Source organism: Varroa destructor, unplaced genomic scaffold (assembly GCF_002443255.2).
Source record: "Varroa destructor unplaced genomic scaffold, Vdes_3.0 BEIS01000003.1, whole genome shotgun sequence".
NCBI lineage: Eukaryota > Metazoa > Arthropoda > Arachnida > Mesostigmata > Varroidae > Varroa > Varroa destructor.
In genome coordinates this window covers 8680540-8696572 of record NW_019211456.1, presented here as the reverse complement: position 1 = coordinate 8696572, position 16033 = coordinate 8680540, and the positions used below count along the sequence as shown (strand labels likewise).

Below are 16033 nucleotides of genomic sequence, written 5' to 3'. Positions count from 1 at the left end.
ACACAAACTGATTGTGTTATTTTTGCTGCTGCGGCCGTTATTGTAGTGTTCAATGTTACATAGATTATATGTATATACATAAATGTGTGTGTGTGTATGCCAATCAAGGGGGACGGAGATGTGTTGCTGATCCTATATGTAATAATTGTCCGTCCGACGCGCTTCGTTTTGAGATGCTCTTGCCGGTCTGCCACTTGCTTTTCTTCCCTGCCTCTCTGCCATGAGACGATGCCTAGTTTTATAGTGAGCATAAGCCCGTGCCATAATGACACTCAGAGTCGATTGAGAACGAGATAATAATAGAGACATAAATTAGCGGTGTCTGCAGAGCAGACGAACCCTTCGTCATTTAGACGTTGACTTCGCTCTTCATCAGGACACAACAGACCTGTGATGGTCTTATGGTCCTTTTACGCTGTACGGAGCGCTCTGGTGCATTGCGATGAAGGCCCAATCGGCCCCACCGGCCCGGTTTGTTGCGCCTACCTCTGGAGACAAACCCGCACCGCGCAGTTGAAGGCTGCAGAAAGCGACGAAGTCTGCCTTTCAAGCCGTCTTTGACCAAAGAAAGTGCGCCCGTGTAAATAGCTCCTATGCATGGGAGTAAAAGCATCGTAAAGAAAGCACAGAACAGTAACGAAGAGCTGAACGAGTATTAGCTATTAGAAGGCCCTGGTCGCATGAAAGCTTTGCCATTCGGGCAACATCAGCCAAAGGGAAAAAGCTTCCGTCAACATCAACTCCTTTTATTCTCCATTTATATTTAGCCAAGATCTAATGAGAGGAGCACAATACTGTTGTTTTCGCTGCCCTAAAAGACTAATCACATGACCGGCAGGGGCAATATTGCTGAAGACAACAACCAGCCGAAGAAAGAGGCGTTTGAAGCACTTTATATGAGAGGGGTTCATCTATAAATTGACCGTCCTCGATACCGGCAGCAAACAAAAACATTGGGACCCGTTTAATTATCGAAATTGGAGTACATAATTTAAGGCTTGAAAGCAACTAACCTTTCGACTAGATAATGTTTATTATGTATGCGATGCGAGGATTTTCGTGTGTACTGTTTCATGTCAGTGGAGATAACAGTAAAGATGATAGTAAACACAAAATAAAAGATCATAGTGTGTGAAATAAAATGAAGCCTTAGTGGCTAGTAAGCGTCTAGAAAGCTGCTGCCGTACATAGCGTTTTCAGTAGTTCACGATTCTTCATGCTGGTTGCTTGGACCGCTGCTCCACTGACATACAATACGCAACTTAAAGTGAAGAACTCATGCTTCGCAACTCCAACAAGCGAGAGAAAATTTCAGAATTAAAATGTTCATACAGTCAAAATAATATCTACCGCCATGTCCAGCTCCCTGGGCATTTCAGGGGTCTTTAGTAACCTGATGGGCTAGTAGGCAACAATCTGAACGTTGCACGATGTTGAATGCACACTCTTGAAGTCCGCACTAACCGTTCATCGTGGAACATCTTAATTTAAAGGGTTCTGTTGTTTCATCCAACCTGCAAAAAAATCCTTTGCATGGAAACCACACTGTATACCCACCTTACTGTTTACTTCGTAGCACCAAAGAGAGGTTATGTATCTTTGCTAACAATTAAGTCAAGTAGGATTGTAATAATGATAATAGGAGTAGCTCGTAAATATATCCCACAGCTGAACTTTCAATATACGGATATGAAGCGATACCTCATCACGCACGTATGATGAAGTTTATTTCAAGCGACTTCATTGGCTCTTATGGATAACGGGACGTCCGAACAGGCCTGTCAACAATCATTAGCTGATTCTCGTCAAGCCGTGTTTGCGCCGCTTACTCCAAATTAATAGAAACCTAATCTATTTAACGGAGCGAACTTATAACGTAGTACTGAAGGTCGCGTGAATTACTGACAACGTCTTTTCTTGCGCCTGCACATTGTAACATCTAGCTTAGGATCCAGCGTAATATTCTATTACAGAACAAAGTGTAGTACATGGTTAAAATCTGAATTCAAATGCAAACGTTCCACGTTTCAGAAGACACTACCTTTGTAGGGTCAAAACCTCCGTGCCTTTTGTTTTGTAGGTTGTAAGAGGATGGCATTTGTCCAAATACTTCAGGCATTTTATCGTTACCTATTTCTTACAGTGGGTATCGAATGTTGACAGTCGTTAATCAAGTGTGTATCACTCAAGGTTTTGCGGGCTGGCCAAATTAATGATTTAATAAAAGCTAAATCTGCACCCACTTAGCTGGTACTCGTGTAGGAACCGCGCAACGATGACAGGCTCGAGTTTAATTAGGTTCTCGCTGAAGAGCCGTCCGACCTAGGCTAAAACCTTTAAGGCAACTAAATAAATTGATTTCTCTGGAAATTTACAAGTCCAATTTCTTCGGAAGCGGTAGATACCTATCGAGTGCCCTCTTACATTTGCCGTGACCAAGATGTCTTCATTGCACCAACAAGAAATGATCCGATTTTGAAACGCGCCGTCCTCGGTTTAAAATACAAGCCTCGGTATGCTTCTGAAGGAAACGTTATTGTTGTAGTTAAGTCAATAAGAGATTTTGGTACAACTGTAAAGGACAACTTAGCCTGCTAGCGACATCCATAAAGGTTTTTTTTAATAGTTCGCGAAAAAATTCACCAAAATACACATATTGCTATAATTTCTAGTGACTTCATTCAAAGGGACATACACACAAGTAGAATTCGTTTTTCTAACACAAACGTATTCGGTGTGGAAAATAAAAGTGTCGTATCCATAAAAAAGAAACACGTAACTTTTGCTCCTCTCCAAAGATGACACGATAAGGCAAAAAAAAAAATATATATATATATATGTATAACAGTCTGATTATATCTTGCAATTTCCAAAAAAAACAAAGCTAGCTAACCAACGTATATTGAAACCGAAAAATCCTATTAATAAATCCTATGTAGATCATATATTGAAAGAGATGGTACATATGCGTGTTCTTGTGAAGAGCGTGCCTATGTACCATTTCCAGAGAAGCCATTTCATATACTCTGTAGCTCTGTACAATTTTGAGAACAAAAATGATTATCTTCATTTTACTTGACTAACTCGATTCTAAATAAAATAACAACAACGAAAAGTAACGACGTTTAGCCGTGACACTTTATGCGGCGCACCCGACATAACAGCTTTTCGTCTGCTTGAGCCTACTCCTTCTCGACAATTGACAGCTTCGACGAAAAGACCGCACATCTATGGGGGTATCTCATCGTTTTCGAGCTTAAATATAAATAGTTAACAAGTAAATTATGCAATGAGACGCAGTTTGTTTCTGCTTAGTACAGATATTTATCTCAGCGTGACTTCTTCATAGTACGACGCCTAACTGCATATGGATCATTCATATATCCACTAAGAACGTAGCACGAACGCTGCACAAAATATCTTAATCAAAACCATATCATAACAATCACAAAATGATCTTCCTCGACGAGACGAATGCTGTTCCCAGTCAGAGAATCGACGTTTCTACAGTAGCGTTTTCTGTATTCTGTGTTGTTTTTTTAATTCAGGAAATGGTCGATTAACTTAGTTGCTTGACGTCTTCATATCTTCACCACAATTCTCTCGTAAAGTTTTCACCACGCACCGACAGGTCATTGCAAGCCCGAAAATCCGTCTCGACCTGTCGACTTCTGCTCCTCTTCCTGTTTCTTCTCCGCGCTGTTCTCTCACTGCAAAATTGCGCTTGTCATGCAGGACACAAATAACCATTTCAGGGATTACCGTCTGCTTTTACCGGAGTTGGGCGGTTCCTGATGATTTAAACACAACGCAGTTCCTGTGTGAACTGTTTCTCGTTTACTTCACTGTCAGCTTCCGATCGCACTTCGCCGTCGGCACTATCACTATTTGTGTTATTATTATCATTATATCCTTATTATTATTATTATTATGGTTCTTCGTAATAACTTTTTCCTATATAAGGGGATATTGAAAAATTAGGTCCGCGAACTGTCATTCGACAGACTTTGACGACTGTCTGTGCACTATATGTTTATCCTCTGTAAAATCGAGTTTAGGGCCGTGTGTCACAGTGCAGCAAAGGACAAGAGTATGATACGTAAAGATGCATGCATATAAGTTTTCCAGCTTTGCTATTCAACCTCTTCCCTCTTGTTGGATGGGTCTCACGAGACACTGCACAAGCGCAACGCGAGGCTTGACCGTAAACGCGAGAAGGCCACTTCGATGAAGAATGCTACCCGCCTGATAAAATCGACCAATCAAAGGCAATTATAACTGAGCTAATATGCAGGTCTGAAGACAGGCACTGGCACGCAGAGCCTTTCAGGTACCTGTATACAGACACACGCACTGAGGACAGCTGCAAGACTTTTGCCAGATTATATCCTTGTATACAATCATTCAGCGTCAAAGGGCCAGACAGTTTTATTATATTACACACAGTAAACGTGAGCCTTCAAAGCTTACTAATATTGTCAAGTTGAAGGTAAACGATAGGCACTTTAGTGTGGTCAGTCTACCTTTATCACGACTCTTCTAGCAGTTTTCTTGCCAGTTGATGGTAAAAGGATTAATAATAATAGTTAGTTCGAGATACGTTAGGTTCGGTTGTTGTACAATTTGATGAAAAAACTACGTTGAATGCATTATCTATACGCTCACCTTTGTAAATGCGGACGCCTGGAGAAGCATCGATTTGTCAGGTTCTATTGGAATCCCTGTTGATGTGAAATCACGTAAGATGTTCTATAAACACATCAGACCCATGAAATAGCGATCGGTAGGAGTCGTCAACAGTAATATCTACAATCGGCCCTCCGCCGATTTTCAAGAGCATATTGCAAGCGCTGAGTCACTGATCGTTCTATTAGCCCTAACATCAGGCAATCACAGCCGATCACACGAGAGAGATCAACAGGAAGGCGGACAGTTTTAACTAACGAGAAAGAATAACATGGTGCAACATGGGGATTAGCAGAGATTACTGCTGCGCAAGAACGGCCTGATGGAGCATGAACGCTGTTTTAACTGTTTCCTCAGAGGCAGTAAAATCACAGATCGCTATCGGCATTTAGTAGCTTAGGTAGGAATCCTTACGTTACCTCAATAATAAACGCAACAACTCACAAACGCTGCATGCCTCCGGTATGTGGGGGTTGAGGGGAAGAGGAGGCTCACTAATTTCTGACACAGCTCTACATATGAGCATACGCGATACGTTACGGTGTGAAAGAGTACTGTGGTGAAAGCAGCGCATTGGCGAAATCGTTTCTACGCTTAAAAGACCCCTTCAGTCTTAGAACGATCTCGTACATCTCGACGGGTGGCGGCATCGTGCGGAAAGTTCTAAGACGCCTCGACAACACCAGCGGGTTGCTGGTGATCCTGCTAAATCTTGAACTCGTCATCTGTCACCGATCGTCTGACCGGCCTGACTACGCTCTCGGTCGAGGTAAAATCAACGACTCAACGAAAAACAGCACCAACGATTCCAACAAACGAACGAATGTCGAGACACAGACGAAGTGATCATCATCCTCTTCACTTGTTTGGCGTTGGCGAAGGCCGACATAGTCGAACACCGCTAGAGCCACTGAAGCTCGACACCGATTAACGTCTTCCAAGCCATATGCAAAAACAGTCGTTCGACATATTTCAAAGGGTCGGTGTTTGATATTTGAGTGTAGCTGGTGCCGTTAACAACTGCAACTGCTCTATTAAGTATGGCGTTAACAACTTACACATAGTGATGCCAAACGTTTAACGCTAGAATAGCGATCACTCAACTTACTATACGCCGAATTCTACTAACTTGTTTTTCTAGAGCACCTATTTTTAGGCCAGAAGTGATTAGCATCACGAAATATTTCCACAGTGTCGATCAGCGACGGAGTTATTCTAGCAATTAGAAAAATGTTATAATATCTTTTATAATTAAAGCTTGTCGGCCTGAGCATAGCTTCTATAAAAGCACAGGCCTGACATAAATATTGAAGGAGACGATCAGGGCCATCGCTTAATATCTATCTCTAGGGATCGCCGGTGCCGTTACTCAAGATTATTTCAAAGAATTTTCGTTATGTTTGTTTTTGACTGTTTCTTTTTTTTCGGTGAATACATCAGCCTTCGTAGTAGTTAGCCGTTTACCGTTGACCGACCAGCTGGTACATACAGACTGCCGTATAAGTGAAGAAGCAAAAAATTATCAACAAGGCTTATCAACAAGGTCTACAGCGATCCATTTTAATAAAACCGACCGAAGGTAATATCTATAGGTAGGCTGTGACGTGGAATCGAGCCTTCCTTCTCTTTTTGGCCTTTTTGACTCTGTATTTTGTATATTGTTTCGGCGACGGACGGACGGACGGACGACGTCGAAGATCTTCACTTGGCTTTCAAGCGTTGCTTTTGCTTCGTCTTTTTTAGACCGGTGTATCGGCCGAACGCACAGCAATGGCGTCCAGCTATCTTAATCCGAATCAACAAACACACTTAAAGAGGAGCTTTCCGAACCGCTTAGCCAAAATATCTTAAGAGGAACTTCGAGTTACTTACATACGTCCTTTACTGGCTGAGAGATATCAACTGTTTGGTGTGGCACATGCGCGCTCTGATGGCGGGTAGAGAATAATAAGATTGGCTTTTCAGCGAATAGTTATGAACGTATCAGATATAGACATAAGGAAAACAGGAGAAAAACAACGAAAATAGGCGTTTCCGTATTCTAAACGTACGGTATTTGTACATCGTCGTTGGTAAAACGCTACCTTTAATGGATATAAAATAGAGACGTACATTGGCTACTTAGCTCTGGTTTCCAACAAAAAGGCAATGTACGGACAAGCTAAATAAATAAAAAGACAACTGTCCTCCTTTTGTCCTCTAAGTAAAGGCGGCGGCACGATTCGAGCGCTCGAAAAATGTCACAAGTTGATAAGTCAGCTCAGCCTCGATGTTCAGGGGATTTCGGCGAGCTCTTTAAAAAGATACTGGAACAGTATATGTTGCTGGATAAGAGACCCTGGCTAAGATAACACACGTTCGATTATCCTTTTTACATATCGTTTTTTTCATTTCAAATTTCTCGTTTGCTAATAGTCTAACGTTACGCGCAACTACTCTAGTTTCTTTACTTTCTTCATCATCACTGTTACTTTGTTCAGATCTTTACCGAGATAGGTATATCGTATAGCAAAGAACACCGTTGTCGACATATAACACTGTTTTTCCTGTCTTCTTATAATGTGGTAAAAATACGCAGGTGATTTAAAGCTGAACTTACTGCGTAAAAAAAGAGACGCCCTAAGTTCAAAGTTTGAACCTTTAGTCTACCCAGATTTAGAAATGAATCGAAAATTAATAGTTACTTGAAACCTTCTAACACATCACGTTGGATCATTGTATTGGCAACGTAAAAAACGGGCTAGCTCAGCTATGTTTTATAACCATGAAACCATACTGTTCGACTCAGATGTCAGACACGACAGTTTCAATGCCGTACAAAGAAGTCGCTTTATCTGACATAGTTATTAGTACTGTTAGGTTATAGTTAGCGTCAATCTCGGATTTTCCAAGTGCACTTTGTGCTGTCTGATCTGACGCCTTGTTTAGCCACACGGAACAGGACACGAAGCGGACATATGAGAATTTTTTCAATTCTTTCGATGATTGCCAAGTTGTTCGATCTTTCTATTGTCTATCGAAGTTCTATTTTAACTAGAAGCGTTAATGTACCGGTGCTTAATCATATCGCGTAATTGATAACGCGTCTCTCGTACGGGTTAGCAATAAGATTACTCCTGCTGGTCTATAGTACCCGTCACTTAGAAATGATGCAATGTCAATTATATACAAATGATCATAGCAAGAGAAGTTCTTTATCGAAAAGCTATAAAAGTTATTCTAATTGATTACGGTTAGACGGCCCATGCTGACGTTACGACAGCGCGCGATGTAGAATACTATGGCTGGATTGGTAATATACATATATATATATATATATATATATATATATACGTTCGTTGACCCAGCCTGTGAATTAGTAGATGTTCTACGTTTATTTATAACTTACACTCGAGCTACATAAAGACATTTGGAACACATCGATGATCGAAGTTCGTGAATAAAATCAAATAAATAAATAAAGCTAGCTACGACGTACGGCGATTAGGGCTGTGTGACCCTCCATATATCACTTGAAATTTATTGTTGTCCCTATAGTCTTGTTGTTGTTACTGCCAATTTTATTTCCACCTACTTTCACTAGCACGAGGATCAATATTGGTTGCATATAGCCAGACAGACGGAAAGTACTAAATCGCCGATGAAGCTCAACACCGTTTGACCAGTTGCGCTCTATGGTGGTATATACTGCTATTAGCGTTGAGGTACTGCTCAGGTTGTCTGCTCATTGTTGACGTTTATGATTGCTGTCGCTCCTAAATTGTTGTGCTTCTCACTGATGATACCGCCCGCAGCAGCCTCGGATCGCGGGGCAAAGCAGCCGCAACAAATCGATCGACGCAACGGCTCGGAATGAACCGAGGATGAATTATGAAGTCGCCAGCGGCAGGCAGCGACGCTTGTCCAGCCAAAAGGATCTCTCAAAAGGACGAAGATGAAATATGAGAAATGAAATAAGAACGAAGAGCACACGTCGCGCCCATTAACCCTCGTTTGATCTCGCTGCTGTCGCCGCCGTCGCCACCGCCGCCGCCGTCACAGCGGAGAACTTGTCCGCCGTTCGCACCGCTGAAAAGTACGGAGCTGCGACGCTCGACAACTACCATATACTCATATTCGTATTGATATTATAGTGGCGGTATCTGCTGTTGCTTCTCCAGCAGCAGCAGCAGCAGCAACGGAAACAACAACGACAGCAATGCAGTTCGCTGCGATCAGGCCCTTAGAAAGGCCTTCTCACTGGCCCTACTTGCAAAGGAAAGCCTGTCCTTATTATCGAAGGCTTATGTATGCCTGAAATTCTTGTAATGATAATGATTTGGGGTCGGCAAAGCGACAGCCGAATCGGCACAGCCGCCGCCGACAGGACTGCAAACGCCCTCGGACCGCCCGTTACAAATGTGTCTGATTACGCATGTTCGGACATACAGAGCACAGGCAGATGAATTTAACCGCCGATGGACGCACAAAGAAAGCCGAGCGAGGAAAACGACATCATGATGACAACGAACGAACGGAAAAGGAGATGCGAAAGACAAGAACGCGAGACCCACAACAAAAAGAACGAATGAAGGAACCGGACGTCGGTATAGTTTCTTCGGCATCGCGTACCAGCTTACTGTGTGGTATCATTACACCTGCGTCGCTGTCAAAGAGGCACTATTAAGATCATCATTATCAAAATCAAAAAGGAATCATAATAAAAATGATGAACGTTTTTCCCTTGCCGTTCAACGTCATAATGACAACAACAGTGATAGAAGAATCATCGCTGAACTATTGATCCAACGGGATCGAAATCTTATTTGAACGAGGCTAAAAAATTTCACAGTATTTCGGGGGTAGCATCATTATTATCAGTGCCATCGATCTTCAAAATCGATGTCGCCCTTATCAGTGCCCGCTAACAAATGACAAACGTTGAAAAATCTTACTTTCTGTAACTAATAATCTAAAATAAATACAAATATAATAAGTTGGGCCGAGCAACGCCGTTCATGATGCGCCACAGCTATGACTCCAATTAAATAGTGGTAGTCATATACAAACGTACGCCACCTGCCATGCATGAAGCATAAGGAAGCGTTTACCACACGGGTGGGGGGAGCAAGTAGGCGCTCCTCGGGGCAGACGTAAGCCGACATCACATTAAATGTGTTGCTTGTAGGGCGTTGATCGTTAGGCCCGCTAACTATGGAAAGTAGTTATCTACGTGTACACCGTAATCTATCTAGAAGGCTCTAGCTGCGACTAAAGCAGCTAGAACGACAACAAGATGTAGGTACAGCGTGAAAAGTCGGGAGAACGTTTTCACTCTTAGATTTTTAATTCGTCAACGGAAACATTCACCGCTATGATTGGTCTAAACAAATATCTCGAGTTGGAAGCGGGAGGATCTTTGTAGTAGTCGATAATGAAATTTGTCCTTTGTTCATACCGAACAATGATCTCGTTCGACTTGGGCGGCGAAAAACGGGCAAATGCCCAGTCGACTCTTTACCTCAGTCATCTGCTTAGACGACTAGATGTCTAACTGAAAAAGGTTTACCGAGTATCTTCAGTTTCTATCAGCGCTTATTTATTATGGATAAATAGCTTCGATGGCATCTTCACGAATTATTATTTTGTTGCGACAAAGACACATAAAAAAAAAAATAGCAACATCAATGACGAGTACGGTCTAGTCGGATGCCTAATGTTCCTGTCTGGGGATTGCTCCGACAAAAACCGGCTGACATTTTTAAGCCGTTGCTTCCGATGATTTGAGCTACTGAATAAATGTGGCCACGGCTAAGTTATCAGTCGGTATCGGAGAGACGGGATACGCAAGGATCAGCAAGTGTCTTCTAATGAGGAAGATCTTTCGAATAGGAGATGATAGGAAAAAGATAACATCAGAATGAGCTGCAGTAGCTACTATTCAGCTGCTTTGCCTACAGGTACGGTCTATTGGTGCTGCATCAGCAGTCGGTGTATCCAGGGCAAATTGGCATAAATAAATGTCAAATGAGCCCTTAAGAACTGCAGGCTTGTATTTTAGTTATTATTGAACTTGCCTCTCATTATCCACTGCATCACAACGACACTATTTCTCTATATGAAGAAGTACCATATCAGTGGGGGATATAGTCTGTCTTTTCATGGAAAATAGAGAAAAATCATAGAAACTCTGGTGGGGTTCAGGTATGAATAGCTCACACAAAAGATGGAGGTTTGACATTGAGTGATGAAGTTTAACGCTTTATCACCATACACTATAATCGGAGTTTTTAAAATGGTCTGTACTTGTCGGAATTGAGGAAGGTGACACTCGTATTGCGGATGATTACATAATCATATATACACTTATAGATAGATTTTATGAATTTCGACTGCTAGCTTGGGCAAACTAATCTTTCTCCTTTAGGATAACTCAGTCTGATTGTTAGCAGTTGAGTGGAAAGTGACAAGGATATAGTCTGATTTTGCGTAACGGTCTCCGTAATACGATCAATTACATCTCTACAATCACGTACAGCTCCGAACGTAAAAATTGACCTTACAGAAAATCATGTTGAACGCTGACATTTTCACGTATTTTTTTACTTGATACAATATAGTACATTGATATTCTGAGTAAGGCCTGCGAAAACATAATGTTGTTGGACCGTTGATCGAAATGGAAGGCAGCAATAGATTTTCTATGGAACATTAAATTAAACAGGCATTTACTTCCGAACGTATTCGGCCTATAGCTACTCTCCGCCCTTTGGTACCTGCTCCCTCACTAATTACAAGAAATATAAACTGCAACTACCTGTTTAAATAGCAGTAAATCGGTGCTGAAGATCCAATTAGGAAGACGGAAACTAGTTTATAGAGTAACATAGCAACGAGCAGGTACCGGGATGAAAAAAGGCATACATCGACGGATAGACAGTCGAGCCGGTTGCTGGCTAATTCGTGACTAGATGTGTTTAGGGTTAAACGCCCAAACATTTTAAGACAACAGCGTAGTTATAAATGGATAATCTTAGCGTACAGAACGAAACTGTCCATTGGCATACGAGATACGGTACACGAAATTACCTTGTACATAGTGCTATCAGTCGGCTATCGGTGGCGTCATAATGCCCTTTTAGGTGGGGGAGTACGGTGCGTGGCAATGAACGAGCTGTTACGGGTATTACCTGCGAGAATTACACAAGTTCGGTCGGGGTCACGAACGTTCAGAGGTACTATATCTACGTACGCACGTTCATTCATTCATTTATAGGCATCGTATCCTACTGGCCGTGGTTCAAACAAATTAAGGAGATGGGTGGAGTAACCAACCGACACTGTTAATGTCGTTGTTGTTACTGTTGCCCTAGCTTCTGCCACCGCTTGTGTGAGCCGGGATGCTCGACGTGATAGACATATCCCTTTCGAAAGAACCGCGCATCGTTCCGATCGTAAGAGTACTGTGAAACAGCTACAATGGCAGTGGGGAAGCAATTGCTTAAGTTATAAGTATCCACTCACAGTTTGATAGGGCAACGCCTAAAGTCAAAACGTACCTAAGCCACGCATCGCACCGTATAAAGCGGAATACAGACAGAGATTAATGGCTAATAGGCTGCTGGCAAGAAGAGCGTTTACCGTACGGACGGACGAACCGGTGCAACAGCGACAACAATGTACGGCGACAGGTGTCTTCTTGATCGAATATCTAGCAGGACAACAGAAGGAAGACAAAGCAGAAAACAAAAAAAGACGCAGAAGTAGATTATGAAAAAGTAAAAGCGATAAGCGACCAAAATGAGAGAACAGATGTGAGGACGGAAGCTGGCGTGCTAAATCAGGCACGAATCTATTATATGCAGCGTTTTCTATTTCGAATATTCACAGCCTATTGAATTGGGCACAAACGTTTTAGAAGAATAGACCCAGTTTGATGCTGTTCGTTACATTCTTTTTGCTAGAAAAAATAGTGTTTTGTCGTAAAAAAAACTTTATAGCGTACGCACTGACGAATGAATTGAAATAGGCTGTTTTTAGTTTGGCCACGCTGAATGAACTAAAATACGTATTTAGCAGTCGTGTGCAGGAACAGCCAAATAGCTATGCTTTCGAATCGCTATGTTAAAGCATATACGGCCGACGTTTCCTCCATTCTCGTCCTCGGTTCTATGACGGCCCGGAGTTACGCCGATAATTGATCCGTTACTGCTTTTAATTCGAGACATTTGCCGAACGATAACGAAAGGACTTAGAAAATAGGCTTTAGGACTGAGTTGAGCATAAAGAAGGGCCACTTGGCTAAAATTTCGACTACAATGGACAAAAATTTTAATTTGACGTTTTTCTACAGCTACAAAGTTTATGCTCCCTTCGCTTCTCAAAGAAGCGTCTCCTTGGAGTATTTAGCGGGAAGCTAGAAAAATAGTAATCAACCTAACCAAACGAAGTTCAGGTGATAAGACAGACAATGTCGTTTCGGGCAACTTATCTGTGAGCTTCAAAAGACTCGCATTGGAAGAAACGTATTGGGAAGTGAAATGATTTAGTAATATTTACGGATATCGATAACGTAGATGAGTTCGATTTGTGCGAGTATTGAAAGATTATAACTAACTAAATTTGTTTACATTTACATGACACGTCCCTGTTTTGGTAGCTCATGGCTCTGAATTACGTTTTTGATCTGTTTCGATTCAAAGCACACTTGTTTATGTAAGTAGCAACAGACGACCGCGAAGTTCAACAATGAACTGTATTTACATTTTTTGTATTTACCAATGTCAAAGTCAATGCACTTTGTGTTTGTTTTCCTATTTTTATGATCATGCAAAAGGTCAAGCAGACCCACTTTGCCCGCTTCTCATACTAAACGCTACCGCCTTCATTTAAGGTACAAATAACTTCATCATAGGTAGTTCTATCCTCTCTCGTCGTCTACATCCAATGACGAGAAGAGATTTCCTAACCAAAACCAGCGAAGGTGTCTCCCTTGTCGCCGATTGCTGCGCCTCTATATCTACTCTTACTCGCTGTTTATGAGGAACGGAATATGGATGCACACAGACAGCCGGCGGTACAACATTCATAACGGTAGAATGCATACATATCGTCAGCCATAAAGCAGCGGAAATGGTTGTGTTTAGGGCGAGTGATTTATGACTCCGCTATCTCTCAAGCTTTACCGTGTTAAAACAGCAACAGGACGAACAACGACGTATGATTGTGTGACTATAATGACGTTGATGGCGACACGGGAACCACACTTACCGAGATACGAATCGAGATAACGTTTTTACAAGCTCCAGTAACAAAAGCAATGGCGGCGCTGGCAATCGCTCGACAAACGGGAAAGCACCGTCATAAAATGTACACATGTCATAGGATATGTGATACAACAAATAAACAAAGGCAAGCTTCTCTAATGGTCATTGTCGAAATTTCCAGAATTGTATGGGTTAAATGTTGTCAGTTCTTCCCTAAACAGTCTCAACATGCACTACATATATTAGCTGACAGATATAATTCATGCTAGATATCTGGGAGTGTCATCAACGTTTGACACATCATTCGATGCATCAAATTCTAGTACTAGTCTTCAAGTGATAGAGTAACATGAGGGAAAAGGACCAATGTCCTGAAAGAGTGGTAAGAAGAGTCTACCGTTACACCAATATATCTTAGTTTGTATAGCGATCTGTGATTTCTCTGAGGAAAAATATGAAAACTTTACATTCCGGATCCTATACAAAAGACAATTTGGAAATGACTGATTAAAAACTAAATCATTTATATATTGTCAACCGACCCCTCAACGGATTTTATACGATCGCTTTTGTCCCGAATATCCCTACCAAATTTTAGGTAAAAGGTGGCAATCCAATATATTCCTTTGGCTTTAAATCGACACGTATTTATTGCGCGCCATATTGTAACAACCGTAAGCTTTTTCGAATAGCTTCTCCCATATATCCTATAATGCCATGAACAGAAAGGGTTAAAGCTTCTATAGAACATACATACCCACCGGGAACACAAACTGGAGACAAACGTAACTGATGTCTACCGCCGCTGTATAGCAACGTCTGAATAAAGGAGAAGGCAAACAATCCAACATCTCAGCTACCTGTGTATTTACCCTTTCGGCAATAAACTCTAACAAACGGTATGAATCAGGAATCGCACAGCATTCTAACGTACAATGCGGCAGATCACGGCTTCCGTGCGTTAAGACGGCACGCGCCTGTACCAAGGGTGTAACTGCGGATCCCCCTTTCTTTCCCGCTCTCAATTAATTAACGGTCTAATATTCACCTGCAGCTGTTACCTGTTATCTCTTTCTTTTTATATTGTTTTTTATCATTGTCATCATCAAATAGCACTTCGCTAGCGATAAAACAAGTAAACGGAACCGAAGGCAGTTGTAATGATTGTAATAGTAGCGGCTACGCCCAGCGCCCGTTCGGGTGATACGGCGAATTTTCGGGCTTCATTTAAGACGCGCCATGACAACAGGCCAGGAAACGTTGTTTTATAACCTATGGTGATCGTAATAGTGGCGACAGGCGGTGATTCTGGCAGTCTTCTGACTGAAAAAAGACTCCACTAAGACAAGTTGGGTAGCGCACCGGAGGGATAAAATGAAAAAGGCGTCTGAAATCCGTAAGCGAGTTAATTTTGTGAAAATAAACATGCACACACACGCAAACACACACAAGGAGTGACTAACAGCAAACGCAGATACATAGACGGGCAGACAAACACTTGCACGCATACGACAAGAACGCTTCGAAACGAGAGTGTTAATCAAAAGTCGTAAAACGTATGGCGGCGACGGCGGCGGCGGCGACAACTATGAAGACAGCATGGCAGAAGCGCCTTAAATAGGACGACTTAAGCATACGAAAGATATGATGTCCTCGAAAGTGATAGCGTGAATTTGTCTTACTATTATACAGCATCGCGGTGAGGACTTGGGAAGTTTCAGTTTCATGATACTGGATAATGTAACAGCGGACTATCCATATAACGAAGCTTACTGTCGCATAGATGTATTTAACGGCCATAATTAGATGAATGCTTTACCGGGCATATCAGAAGTGATTTTAAAGGAAGGCAATACCTTGACAAATGTAGCATTTGTCAAGGGAAACTCCTGTGCATTTGCCGTCAGAGCGGACGCATAAATGTTGCTACGATACATCTACCCTGAGATAGCCGTCCTCATGCCAGCTCTTTACAAAATGTAATGAAACATATTGCGTAGTAACTGCACATAGCCCGGGGGCTGGAAAATACGATGTTACATCGTCACGATGCGAAAAAACCTTTTATAAAATAAAAGTAAAGCGTTTCGAAGAACTATTAA

The 16033-nt window shown here is 41.9% G+C and overlaps 1 long non-coding RNA gene across 1 annotated transcript; it reads right to left on the bottom strand.

Moving 5' to 3' along the window:
- Positions 1 to 2670: 2670 nt before the first annotated feature.
- Positions 2671 to 15575, bottom strand: LOC147756486 (uncharacterized). The gene is made up of 3 exons (XR_015324401.1): positions 14689 to 15575; positions 4666 to 4721; positions 2671 to 3791 (listed from the first exon to the last, which is right to left on the bottom strand). It is a non-coding gene; the product is annotated as an uncharacterized LOC147756486 (long non-coding RNA).
- Positions 15576 to 16033: the final 458 nt, after the last annotated feature.